General features: G+C 36.1%; 1 pseudogene; it reads left to right on the forward strand.

Moving 5' to 3' along the window:
- The window catches only part of LOC132111930 (pleckstrin homology domain-containing family H member 1-like), a 45,514-nt pseudogene extending 32,824 nt beyond the window's left edge, over positions 1-12,690 (forward strand).
- The last annotated feature ends 1,509 nt before the right edge of the window (positions 12,691-14,199 follow it).

Genomic DNA, 14,199 nt, shown 5'->3' on the forward strand with positions numbered 1-14,199 from the left:
AATAAAAAAACAGCATAAATCATTGATGATCCTAACATAAATACATGTAAAGAGTGTGTGTAGTTAAGATTAAATTTAATTTATATACTTACTTAAATATGCTTTCCAGTGAGTAGGGTTTAATCAGTCTCTGTAACATCAGAACAGGATTTACACATTACTGATGATTTATGATCAAACTGAGGCACCTATTAAGTTAAGTTAAGGTATCCAACAATTTTTATCAACACTAGTAAAATGTAAATTAACTCGTTAAATTTTTTTAACTTTATCTCATTAAATTACTTAACGAGCCGTCTGTAGAAAGCAGCATTAACAAGCTGAGGCACAGCCTCTGATCGATAATGATTATTAAACATGTTTTTAAACTCAATTTACAAAATAGTCTCATCAGTTTACAATGTGTAAAACTTTAACAAGTCAGTCGTTTACTTGGATTATGTTAAACAAGTAACGTTACACTTTAACCACAATGAACGGCGTTTATCCATAAGGTACTTACACTTCAAAACAGCGGCGTCACGATTTTCCGTTATTTTCGAATATGAGTATGACGAGTCCTCTCCCGTGGCCTCATGGGATAGAGTAGTGCCCATCCTATGCATACTACGGAATTCGGGCGGAAGTAGTAGGCCATCCGGGTACATTTCGCCTACTGTTTTTCGAATACTAAGAATTCGGACATACTACTGGCTTCGCATACTGTTTTTCGCCTACTATATAGTATGGAAGTATGCGATTTCGGACGCGACCTAAGTTTTTTTCAGTATCAGTTCAGCTGTTCATAGTGTCATTACTTTCGGTAAATGAAATTCAGCTCAGTTAAAACGTCTGCATTCAAACTCAGTTTCTTGCTGTCTTTCTCATAGGACACCTGGCTGTACCACCTGACCGTCTCAGCGGGCAGCTCTTCCAGTTTGAGAGTAGGTACAGAGTACGAGCAGCTGATTGGCAAGCTGTTGGATGTGGACGGAGACCCAGGTCAGAGGTTACTTTGAAATATCTGAGAAGGGTCTGGCTGCAGACTTGCACTTGCATTCCCAGACTTGCACTCTCAGACACTTATGCTTCAGCTAGCGACGTCACTTGCCGTCGTCTTTATTTTTTTTATTTTATTCTATTTATTGATAACTTTTTGTTTGAATCTCTCAACATTTTACAACAGTAGCCAGGTGGTGAGGACAAGAAAAAAGAAACTAAATTACAATGTCACTTGCAATCACCACTTGCACTCTCCGCTACCTGTGACGTCACTTGCAATCAACACACATCGTACATGTTGCCAATGGATATAAGACGCTGTGGTGGTGATTAAACGATTAAAACTAAATTAGTAGGCCTACTACTATAACGTACAGGGTCCTGCAAGAAAAAGACAAGACCGGCAAATCCGTGGCCACAGAACAGTAGAATATGAATCCTTGCGCAAAGCCTCTCGCTAAGCGTTTTCCTCCTGTAGAAAAAACAAACACTTAATATGGCATTATGTATTAAGATATTTTAAGTTCAATTAAAAGACCAAATTGGATATATAGTTATGTAATGTACTACAAGGCAAGCAGATGGCTATGAACACAATGCACAAACTTTGTCCTCCCATACAGCAAACCGCTTAATGTGGCCTAATAACAGACTAAGATGATAAAGACAATTCAGTAGGCCTAGTCTATATGTCTTGTTGTTGACTCAACATATATACAGACCAGCAAATATGAACGTGCATTATGAAATGCATTAAGGGATTTTAAAGGATCAACTCAGTACAGGCAAGCAGACGAGTACAGAACGCAGTGCGTTAAATTGGACATTAAACGTTTTCCTCCTATAGAAAATCATTATAAAAAAACACATAATGTAGCTAAATGGACAAAGACAGTGCTATAAACGAGTTGTAGACAGTTTATTATATATGGAAAAATGCTTAACGCAAAACTTTGCATGTTGCGTTTATTCTGGGCTGCTTGCCTGTATATATTAGTTATGTATTTTAATAATGTAGAGAAGCATATTGAGTTTGGCCTTTATTATCTTAGTCCATTATGCCACATTTTGCGGTATGGGAGGAAAATACTTTATACATATTCATTAAAATAATGAAGTGTATATTTAATTTGATATTTTTATAGCATCTTAATACATTAAGCCATGTTAAGTGTTTATATTTTTCTACGGGAGGAAAACGCTTAGCGAGAGACTTTGCGCAAGCGTTCATATTCTGGCGTTTTGGCCACAGATTTGCCGGTCTTGTCTTTTTCTTGCAGGACCCTTTACATTATAGTACTAAATTTGTTTTAATTGTTTAATCACCACCACAGCGTCTTGTCTCCATTGGCAACACGCACGATTTGTGTCGAATGCAATTGTCGCAGGTAGCGGAGAGTGCAAGTAGCGATTGCAAGTGACATTGTAATTTAGTTTCTTTTTTCTTGTCTTCACCACCTGGCTACTGTTATAAAATGTTGGGAAATTCAAACAAAAAGTAATAAAAAAATTCAACAAAATAAAAAATAAAGACTGCAAGTGATGTCACTAGCGGAAGTCCAAGTATCTGAGAGTGCAAGTCTGAGAATGTAAGTCTGAGAGTGCAAGTGCAAGTCTGCAACCAGACCCTCTTGAAATATCTACCAATTGCACACTTCTACGACATGTGCAACTGCTTCTCAAGTAACTCGATGGATGGTTTTAAACTGAGACAGACAGATTGAATGACTCTATCTAGACCCCAGACAGTGTTTACGACCAGCTCTTATGGGCTGATGGCAGCTGTCTGTTTGTTTTTTCAATCTGTTGTGTGTTCATGTGTGCAGACTCTGCTCTGTGGAAAGGTGAAGTGTTGTGTTTCAGTAAAGCGGGACTGCGGTACCCTCTCACCACGGTGCCCTCCGAGGCGCTTCAAACAGAGGCTCTCAAACTCTTTAAGGTGAACGCTCTCGTCTGTCTTCTTTCACTCCATCTCTCAAAACCCTTCTAAGATGTCCTCATCCTCCTCTCCTGAGGATTTATTGTGCCGTCCTGTCCCTGTGTGTGAGAGAGCTACTTTGTCTCCTTCACAGCAGGATCAAAGGCTGTGATGGTCTCATTCCAGTCGCTCGTAGTTTCTCCTCAGGCTCCTGTTTTCGACTGAGAAACCTGTTCTCCAGAGGTTTACAGATATTACGCCCTATTGACTGTTCAATGGCGTGTCCACGAGAGCTAGCATCATGCACAGCCCTCAGTGCTCTTTGAAGATCAGAGGGGCTTTTTAGGTAGTCATTTGATACTGAATGAAAAGGCCTCCCACTCTGAAGTAATGAATGGGGGGTTGACAGCTACATCCTGACTTGATTTAATTAGCATTATAATTTCTGTAAGAACAGAATGTTAATAAAACAGTAAAGCATGTTGTTGCATGCACTGTCTGTACAGCCACAGAACCAGCTGTGTGTGAGCGGTTCGCCATCTGCTGGTTGGTCGGTTCTCATCACAGACAGTAGTGCAATATATCCCAATCTCATTTGGTCTTTCTCTCCCAACACTTTACTGTCTGCTAATATGGTATAAAGAAGCAATTTCAAAGGAAAAAAAAAATAATTTCAATGGCTAGTAAAATGTCATGTGGTGTAACTACCAAGTAAAAATGTGGATACATGTGAGAGAACACATCTAAATTGAAATCAATCGAAGTATGTAAAGTAAAATACAATAAAATAAATGATAATAATAGTCATGCCAGTTGTTTATCAATGTGCTGGTGGAATCTCCCTCCATCGACTACCACACCTCGCTGGCCCAGAATAAACGGCAGGTGTGCCTAACACATCCAGAGCTGCAGAATGAGATGTACTGTCAGCTGATCAAACAGACCAACTGCCGCACTCCTCACAACTATGCCCTCATGCAGGTCAGTGACATATTTGTAAATACACACACACACCCACACTACACTGTATCATCATATGTAGTATGTTATATCTCTATACCTCTCTGCTCTTCTCTTTCTTTATTAGTGCTGGCAGCTGTTGTCATTGTGTGTAGCTCTCTTCCTGCCTCAGCACCATTCCCTGTGGTACCTGAGACAGTACCTGCAGCAGAACGCAGATCCCAGGTTACTGACCACACGCTCACTCCATGAAGTACAGTGTGTTGTACATGTTAAAGGGAAAGTTCACCCAAAAATGAAAATTCTGTCATCATTTACTCACCCTCATGTCGTTCTAAACCTGTAAAAAAGTAGCTTTACTATGTTGAACATAAAAGAAGATATTTTGAAGATAGCTGGTAATCAAAGAGTTGGTGGTATTTATTTTCCTACTACACTTCAGAATCATTCTAATAAACATCAGATCATTCTAATTTGAAAAGCATTTTTTGAATAGCATAATTTATTGAACAAATAGCATTTATTATACGTGTGTGCGCGTGTGTGTGTATGTGTGTGTTTGTGTGTGTGTGTATGTGTATATTGTATATACACACGTATGTTTGTGTATTTATATATAAATAATACATTTACACCATACACACACACACACACACACACACACATATTATGTATGCAAACACTTTTATTTTGGATATGATTATTCGTTTGACAGCACTAAATACATTTGGATTTACAAATATACATTTAGATTTTACATAAATATTTCATGTTTGCCGTTCTATAATTTAATTATATCATATACAGTCCACTGAATTAAATTAAAAACACACAGTCAAAAAAGACTTCTACAAAACTAAGAAAAAAATTAATTAAGAGTTTTGATACGTTTACTGCATTTAGACTTCGATACAGATATGAATAAGAGTTTTTGCCTTGACGCCTCATGTAATTGAATGTGAAAGCCTGTGTTTATGTGTGTACGCCCACAGGACTGAAGTGGGGAAGTATGCTGTGTACTGCCAGCGCTCAGTAGAGAGAACCTCACAGAATGGAGAGAGAGAGGCGAAGCCTTCACGAATGGAAATTCTTTCTATTCTGCTGAGAAACCCCTACCATCACTCGCTACCTTTCAGCATACCCGTTCACTTCATGAACAACACTTATGAGGTACACACACACACTTTCTGTTCCCATCGATCTGGCCCTTACATTCAATACATCAACTGAAAAAGCTGTTGTATGCCATCTACTGCATGCCTTCTGCCTCTGATTAATAGTTAAAACTTTTTAGCAAGTAAAGGTTCTGTTAATGCAATTGTAAAAGTCCTTCTTCAGGTCGTGGTACACATCTTTACTGTTTGTTATAAAGTAAACATAACTTTATTGTTAGTAATATTTCAAGATGAACATTTACTGGAATGAAGCGTCTTAGGTTTACTTGATTATCCATAAATCTTTTCATTTTTATTATTATTATTATTATTATTATTATTTTTAGAAAAACGTGAATATAAAGTACGACCAGGCTTTTGATTATTTGCACATATCTTAATCACCATTGTATTGCATTGCATTGTATGTTTTGCCCCCCGCAATTAAAACTACAGATCTTTGATCATAAATCATAAAAGCATTTATAATCACCTTGCTAAGACATTATTAGGAGATATAGAGTCATATTTAAATGCATTTTATTGAAGTAGTTTGCTGTATTGTTATAAAATCCACACTGATTCCCATTACAAGCTACCAAGAACTGTTTGGCCATATAAAAAATAAACTGATGAATTTGAATAATACCGACCGACGTGTTTTTTTTCCTACTTGAGTATAAGCTTTATATTCTCACATATCATACTATACAGTATGAACCATAAAAGCCTGATGTATTAAATATGATAGTCAACAAAAACGCAATAGCATTTTTAATAACATTAAGGTTCAATTGACTGCTCCATTTCAATAATTACTTTTGCCCTGTTTACACTTGGTATTAAGATGCATGCAGGATATGGGTGGATGTTTACACTACATGTACAGTGTTGTCAAAATCATTTTTTAATGTGTCCATATGTGGTTTCAGTGATTTGATCACAGCTTGTTTTAGACCCCATTTACACATGTATTGGGCATTGACCACTCATGATCCAGTCTCAAAAAATGGATGCTAGGTGTAAACAGGGTCTTTGATGTATGACATGGAATGTTTAGCAGGACAGGTTTTCAGAACACTGCTGCCTCTTAACTTTTGTCCATCTCTACAGGTCGTAGGTTTTGATGGTTCCACCACAGTGGAGGAGTTCCTCAACACAGTCAACCAGAGGCCAGGCATGAGGAAACCACAGATTTCAGGCTTCGCACTCTTCACTGATGACCCCTCTGGAAACGATCTGGAGCACTGCCTGCAGCCCAGCAATAAAGTATAATATGAATATGAAATATCAGTTTAGTCTGTATGTTTTTTGATGCAAGAAAATTAAAGGAGTGTTTTTTAATCTTCTGGTGCAGATTTGTGATGTGATCTCAACAGGCACTGAAAGAACTTCATCCTGGAAAATATGAAGGAACACGGATTGTCCGCCTCACTTATAAAAGCAGGTACGTTTGAAAAACTGTCTCATATGCACAGTATCAATGTTTTTCATGTGTCAGGTTTTTAAAAGCAGTCAATCTTCCTTGCAGGCTGTGTTTCAGAGCTCAGGCTAAGGGGGAGACTGAGCGAGAACGCCTCCTGCTGGCATATCAAGTATATGAAGAGGTACAACAAGGGCACTTCCCTGTCAGTAAGGAACTGGCCCTGGAGGTTGCTGCGCTGATGGCACAGGTGTGTGTTAAGTGTTTGAGAGTAAGTTTATTTGAAGTGGTGAATCACACAAATACACCTCAATCACATTTATCTTTTAGGTCAAGCATGGTGATCTAGACCGCCCAGCTATCTCTTCCATTGGTTTTTCTCAGCTGAAGACCCAGCAGGTCCTTCTGCAGGTACTGGAGCGTTTTTATCCTAAACGCTACAAGCAGGAATGCAGCATGGAGAAGCTCAGGTAAATTCAAATTTATTTGATTGAGTACATTATAATCACTTCACCTTCGTGTTTATAATTATTATATTATATTATATTATATTATATTATATTATATTATATTATATTATATTATATTATATTATATTATATTATATTATATTATATATGTTAAGCATTTTATTACATACTATTTAATTTATTATATTTCAATTGTCCTTGTTTGTCAGTATGTTCATTCACATTTATTACCACATTACCAGTATACAAAAAAAGTTTGTGGTGTTCAGATTTTTATTATTATTATTATTATTTTGTGTCTGTGTGTGGCTTTAGCAATTCTAGGGCAATTAATTATTATTGTGCATTATTATGTATTATGTTTTTATTAATTATTATAATTATGCAATTATATAATTATTATTTTAATGCAACAATATGTGTTTTAGTATAATTACAATTATATAATACATTAAAATTAAATAGTAAATAAAATACTTTATGGTGGCATTTAAAGCGTTCATATATAATCCTTTATAAACATGTCCACAATGCATGTTATAATGATTTATACCATTTCTTAAGTAATTATAACCATCTTAAGTTCATAAGTTCAAATGCATCATAATATTTGAAGGTTTGTTTGTCATGTGTTTTAATGCATTATACTTTCGAAAGGTTTAACAGTCAATAGAAAAGTATTATAATGTATTAAAACTGATTAAAATTATTAATGGGATCACACAGTGCATTACAAGGCATATTAATGCATAAATTAAAACTACTTTTATAATGCATTATGTATAAAGGCCTTAAAGGGTTAGTTCACCGAAAAATGAAAATTAAGTCATTAATAACTCACCCTCATGTCGTTCCAAACCCGTGAGACCTCCGTTTATCTTTGGAACACAGTTTAAGATATTTTAGATTTAGTCCGAGAGCTCTCAGTCCCTCCATTGAAACTGTGCACGGTATACTGTCCATGTCCAGAAAGGTAAGAAAAACATCATCAAAGTAGTCCATGTGACATCAGAGGGTCAGTTAGAATATTTTGAAGCATCGAAAATACATTTTGGTCCAAAAATAGCAAAAACTACGACTTCAATTCAGCATTGTCTTCTCTTCCATGTCTGTTGTGAGCGAGTTCAAAACACAACAGTATAGTGATATCCAGTTCGCGAACGAATCACTCGATGTAACCGGATCTTCTTGAACCAGTTCACCAAATCGAACTGAATTGTTTTAAACGGTTCGCGTCTCCAATAAGCATTAATCCACAAATGACTTAAGCTGTTAACTTTTTTAATGTGGCTGACACTCCCTCTGAGTTCAAACAAACCAATATCCCGGAGTAATGCATGTAATCAAACAGTACACTGACTGAACTGCTGTGAAGAGAGAACTGAAGATGAACAACGAGCCGAGCCAGATAATGAACAATAGACTTACTCGTTCACGATAATTATTATTTTTAAAATAATTTATTTTGATGTTTGACCTCAGAATGCCCCATTTACCAAACAAAATATAAAAAATAATTGTAAAATTTATTGTATAATTCACTTTTAACATTGAATTACTGTACAGACTTAGTATAAATATAATTATATATATATATATATATATATATATATATATATATATATATATATATATATATATGTATGTACACTGTTATTTAGCTTTAATTTGTAATAATGTTTGCTCATAGAATGCCTGATTTACCATTTACCAATGCCCAATTTTACCAAGTTATATAATACTTTTCTTTATTAAGTGTAAATGAAAGCTTAAATGTTCACCATGTTGAACTTTACACAAACACTTATTTCATTTAATCACAACTTTGTCCCACAGGGAACTCTCTGAGCATTTGGCCACAAAGTGGTCTGTCCCTCATGGGTGCAAAGCCTCCGAGTGTATAAGAATCTACCTGACTGTGGCCCGCAAGTGGCCTCTGTTTGGGGCCAAGCTGTTCAGTGCCAAGATTAGTTCAGATGTACAGTAGATAAGGCATCAGTATTCTTAGCCATGCGCAAAATTGAATGCTATTTTATACACAACCTTGACCACTTAAAAAGATTTCCAGCATTGGCGGAAATCGCGGGGGGGTCGGGGGGGGGTCCGGACCCCCCCTATCTGAGGGTTGTCCCCCCCTAAAATATAATTGAAATATATGTATTGTAAATAATATAATGAGATATATAGTTAAACTAATTGTGTACGTACAGTAGTAAAACAATACAAATGCAAACTGAGCAACAACAAAAAAAGTTTTAAACATCTCAAATTCCCCCTGCTTTGCCTCACATTGCTTTGATCCACTGCCTGCTCCCCTTTTACCTCACCACCACCGACACACACACACACACACACGTACACACACACACAGTCCGGTGCTAGAAAACATCGAGTTTCAGTAGTTGTGGAAGTCCATAAGTCTAGCTAACTTTATTCACATTAAACATCGGATGACGTGATTATTTTCTCTTTAATATAGATGATGCTGAGTCATTAGTAAGTCATGTCCAAAAAATATTATTGTGTACCAATTTACTTTTGTCACCGATGTAGTCTGCGCTGTTAGCGATTATAACAGGCGTTTTATACAGGCGTTTACATAGCTTGTTTAATAACGTCTTACACACACATAGTGTACGCATATACAAGTCTTGTACGTTAGATTAGACTAGTGCGGGTGCGCATTTAGATTTGCCCACGTTCACTATGATTTAGTCGGTTTCAGTGGCGGCTTGTCGGGTGAGGCAAGGGAGGCACAGTTCCCCCAAATTTTGAGGTGAAAATGAGGAATTTTTAATGTTAACAAAATTCACTATTCATTTCATGTCTCAGAATGTATATATTTTTGTTTGTAATTTCACAGTTGTAATACCATTACATGAAAGCTCCGCTTTTCTATCGCGAATGTGCCGAATCTGCTGATGTAATTTACAACTGCTAAGTGAAAGAGATGGGGAGGGGGAGGACAGGGGAACCAATCAGCATCGAGTGTTCACTTTCAGCGCTGAGGAGTGCTGAGAAAAGTAACATCATAGAGGAGGCTAGTCTCCCTTCTTGTATATCAACCAACCATCATAGAGACATAAATTAAATCGTTACGTGCTATTAGTTTGAACCTGTTTTTATACAGTCTATGGTCTGAACGTCTCCCGGAGCGGCTGGGCTGATAATCCACGTCTATACCGATCTCACTATACAGTTGTGTGAGGGTGTATGTCTAAGAGTGTGTATGCCTTCATTTTGCTAGGCATGGCAAATGTTTTTATATATGCATGTATTAATTATAACTGTGAAGCAACAACATTGCTATTAAATGTGCTATATAAATAAATAAAAGTTTCCATTGTATTTTGATGGCTTGATTGTGTAAACAACTTCAAAAACATTGCAACAAAAAAAAATGTTTTGAAGAATGTTTTCGTCAATTTAGACAGCTTTTTCATTGAACCAAAAAGAAACTTTGAGAAGAAGGATAATGGAACGGTCTCCATGCAATAGTAAGGCTTTCCTCGTTGTACACATATCCTTAAGTACAATTTTGCCTGTTTTATTGGTGTCCCCTTCAAAACTTGCTCGTGAGAAATGTTATGTTTATTGTCCCTCCAACATTTAGATGAGATTTTCGCCCCTGATTTCCAGATGTACCTTTTCACAAGAGGGCTGTTAAAACATGGCAGAATATCTCCTTTTACTCCCACTCTGTTGGTGTGCAGCCATTGCCTCCCTCTTCACTGGAGCAAACTCGAGTGTGGCTGGCTGTTAATGAGGATGGGCTGAGTGTTCTGGACTATACAATGGTGAGTGAATGTGGATGCTAGTTATAGTTTTAGAAAGTAAGACTGCATTAAAGGAATATTACGGGTCATTTATAACTTAAGCTCTTAGGTGTGCTGTTGATTGCCACAGAAAAGAATTTAGAGTCCCTGAGGTTGTAAAATCAAATGAAAAACATGCTTACAGTAAAGCCTTTTAATAAAAGCCTACAAGTCAAGTGTGCAGAACCTCAAATATAAAACTATAACACAGTTTTGAGAATGCAACAGTAACAGGATGTGATGTAATTGTAAAGTACATAGCTGAATCCAAGGACATTTTTGTGGAAACCATGATAAGTTTGTTTCTCCATGAGTTTATTGAAATATATATATATATATATATATATTTGTTTAAATATAAAAGTATTTACTGTCACTTTTACTGGATCAATTCAATCTAAATAAAAGCAAGGATGCATCACATAAAAAAAGTAAAAAACTAACGGTTGTGTTTATATTTGTTTTTGTAGAGTTGTAAGAGACTGAAAACGTATGTGCTGGGTGGATATTGTTTTATAGAGAGAGAGCAAAATGTAACCCATCCTACATTAATTAATGGGTGAGCAAATACAATTAGTAACAAATACAATTAGTAACAATTAGTGTATACCTTGGTATAATGCTGGACAATAAACTTGGGATGCATGGACTGATTTTGTAAGCAAGAAGCTTCAACAGAGAATGTATTTCTTAAAGAAATTACTTTCTTTTAATGTCAATAGCAGACTGCTTTTGATGTTTTATAGGGCTTCTATTAAAAGCATTATGACATTTTGTGTGATTTATCGGTATGGTAATGCTTCTGAGGCTCAGAGGAGGTCACTGGGGAAGGTAGTAACAACAGCAAGTAAATTATTAGGGATAAAGTTACAGTGAATAGAGAGTATATGTAAAGAAAGACTGTGGAATAAGACTTACATCATTGTGAAAGATAAGAGGCATCCTTTATCTTATACTTTTGAATTGTTACCATCTGGCCGATGATATTGGGTTCCCAGATGCTCGAAAAACAGGTCAAAATTATATTTTTTTAATCCCCAAGCAATTAAAATCGTATTCCTCTCATGCTAACTGATGATCAGCTTGGTCAGCAGTTATTTTAAATTAGATTTCTTAGGATTGAATTGTTTACATTTATATGTGCAAAAAAAGAAAATTGTTTAATGACTTCTTTAGCACCCATTCGTCACATATCCATACCAGTCAGTGATCACCTTTAGAGGTTGCAAGGAATATTTCATGCTAGTGGTCAGCCCGATTAAAGACCAAGCTTTGGACAGCAAGACTGTGTATAAACGTTTATATGCAATGGCTAAACCAAAGGTAAGACATGCTAATTCACAAAAGGTACAGTACAGTACAGTACAACACATTTCCAAATGCGGTCAGTAAAGACAGAATTCTTATATATGTTGTGCTTTTAACATTCAGTTTTATTACCTATCTTAAAAATCTGATCTGAAGTGTGTGTGGGGGAAAATCAGAACTTTAAAACAGTTCAGTTCAACTTCTACACCCCCCTCTGAAACCACTATCTGAAAGATGATAAAAACAGGTTTTTCAATGAGAGTTTCACTCTACCGTGTTTGTCTGAGCATGAGATTTACTCGCAAATCTGTGTTTTGTTGTATCTTTTTGGCCTGATACAGTAAAAGCAAGTTAAATGTTGAAATACTTGTCTACTAAAGACTTCCTGGTTCACTGTGCCTCTTTCTCTCTCTCACTGCTGTAGATCATAGAACTGATGCTCCTTATGGCTAGTTATATCAACTACTGGACCTCTAGCTTACCAGGGGCTAGAAACCAGACTCAAGTCTCAGCAGTGGGGCCTCATGGAGACAGGAAGCTCTGGGACATCGACAGCCGCCACTTCCCCTCAATGACATATACTACCAAAGGCCCCACTCTCCTTTAAAACTTCAGTCTCCAGGTGTCTGGGTCGGCAACCTATCACATGGTCTGCAAACAAATAAAAACACATTCTACGAAATATTAAGATCATTTATTTTGGGATACAATCCAACGATTTTGTGTTTAAAGTCTCAAACCATAAACTGCAAAAATTATTTATTGTGTGAAACGGTCACTACTTGCACACTGTTCGTAGTCCAAATACAAGAAATAAACACATCACAAAGTGTTTTTTTTAATGGTGAAGATCACCCACAAAGTCAGAGCAGATCCAAGACTATTTTATTCTTGAATGCAAAAGTTTGGCGCTCGTTTTTAAGGAATTTGAGCTTTTAAACTGGAGGTCCAGTTAAAGGCGCAGTTTGACTTTTTCATCTGTGTGCATAACATGATTTTATTTTATTTCTGTCTTTGTTCAAGTTTTTGTTTATATTAGTTCAGGACATTTCCACTGTTTAACGGTACATTAATTACTGTAAATGTACCATCAGTTATTTGAACTTTGTACTGTGAATATCAGGATGTGTAGAAACATTACACAGATCATCTCTAATACATCGACATATTCAGCGGAAACCAGCTATTAAGCAGTATACACAGGACAGTCTTATGCGTATAGTGGTAGTGTAACGGTTGATGAATTCTTCTCATCTGTCCAAGCAGGAAAGGACATGAAAATGTCATCAGCACCATGTGAAGTCCAACTGGTAAACATTGTTTAATCTGAGCCAAACTGTTCATTTTAAAAAAATGTAGTTACAAGTTTTAGGTTATACAGTAGATGTAGAAGGGCACACATTTACTTCATATTTGCTCGCTAGCCATAGCCTTGCCTCTTGTATAAAGAGAGTATAAAGAGAAAAGAACACAGCCATACATTAACATCACATTAATATGTGCAGGACCATATATTTCCTTGAGGTTTGTAACTTGAGAATGGTCATAGTTATATTGATATTATTATGATGTCATATTTTTATTAGATTTTGCATTTAAAAAAAAGTACACGGTTTCAACCACAGATTTTTTTTTCTTAACTGCTTTGTACAATATAAATTGTAATAATTATCATGAGTGTTTCAGAAACTGAAAATTGACAAACTAGGTAAAGACACACTGTATGGCAGATTTTGAAAAGTAAGAGTTTTGATAAAGAGCTCTTATAATGACTTGAATTATTGAATCAAACCATTCTCTCTGTATGTTGAATATTTATTTTGTCAAAATGCTTTTTTAAACATTGCCTTTTTTAATCTTACCAACTTGTTTTCTATTGTCAGGCTTAGTTCTTTTCTAGAAACGTTGAAGTGTTTCAGATATCTTAGAAATAAGGTCGCTTTTGTTACTATTAAGATCCAAGCCCAAAAATGTGGTAGTCACAGACATTCAGAGGTGATGCTGTGAGCACTTCACATTTTATGTGCATGGAGAGGTTTTTGCAAATAAAAGATGAATTGTTCTGGTGTTTCCTTTTTGATTTTTAATTCTTGCATTTCAAGGATAAGCTCAGTTTGCTGACAATGTTATATTACCTTTATGCACAGTATGACTATTGTTAAATTAAAAT

This window comes from Carassius carassius, chromosome 31, assembly GCF_963082965.1.
Source record: "Carassius carassius chromosome 31, fCarCar2.1, whole genome shotgun sequence".
Taxonomy (NCBI): Eukaryota; Metazoa; Chordata; class Actinopteri; order Cypriniformes; family Cyprinidae; genus Carassius; species Carassius carassius.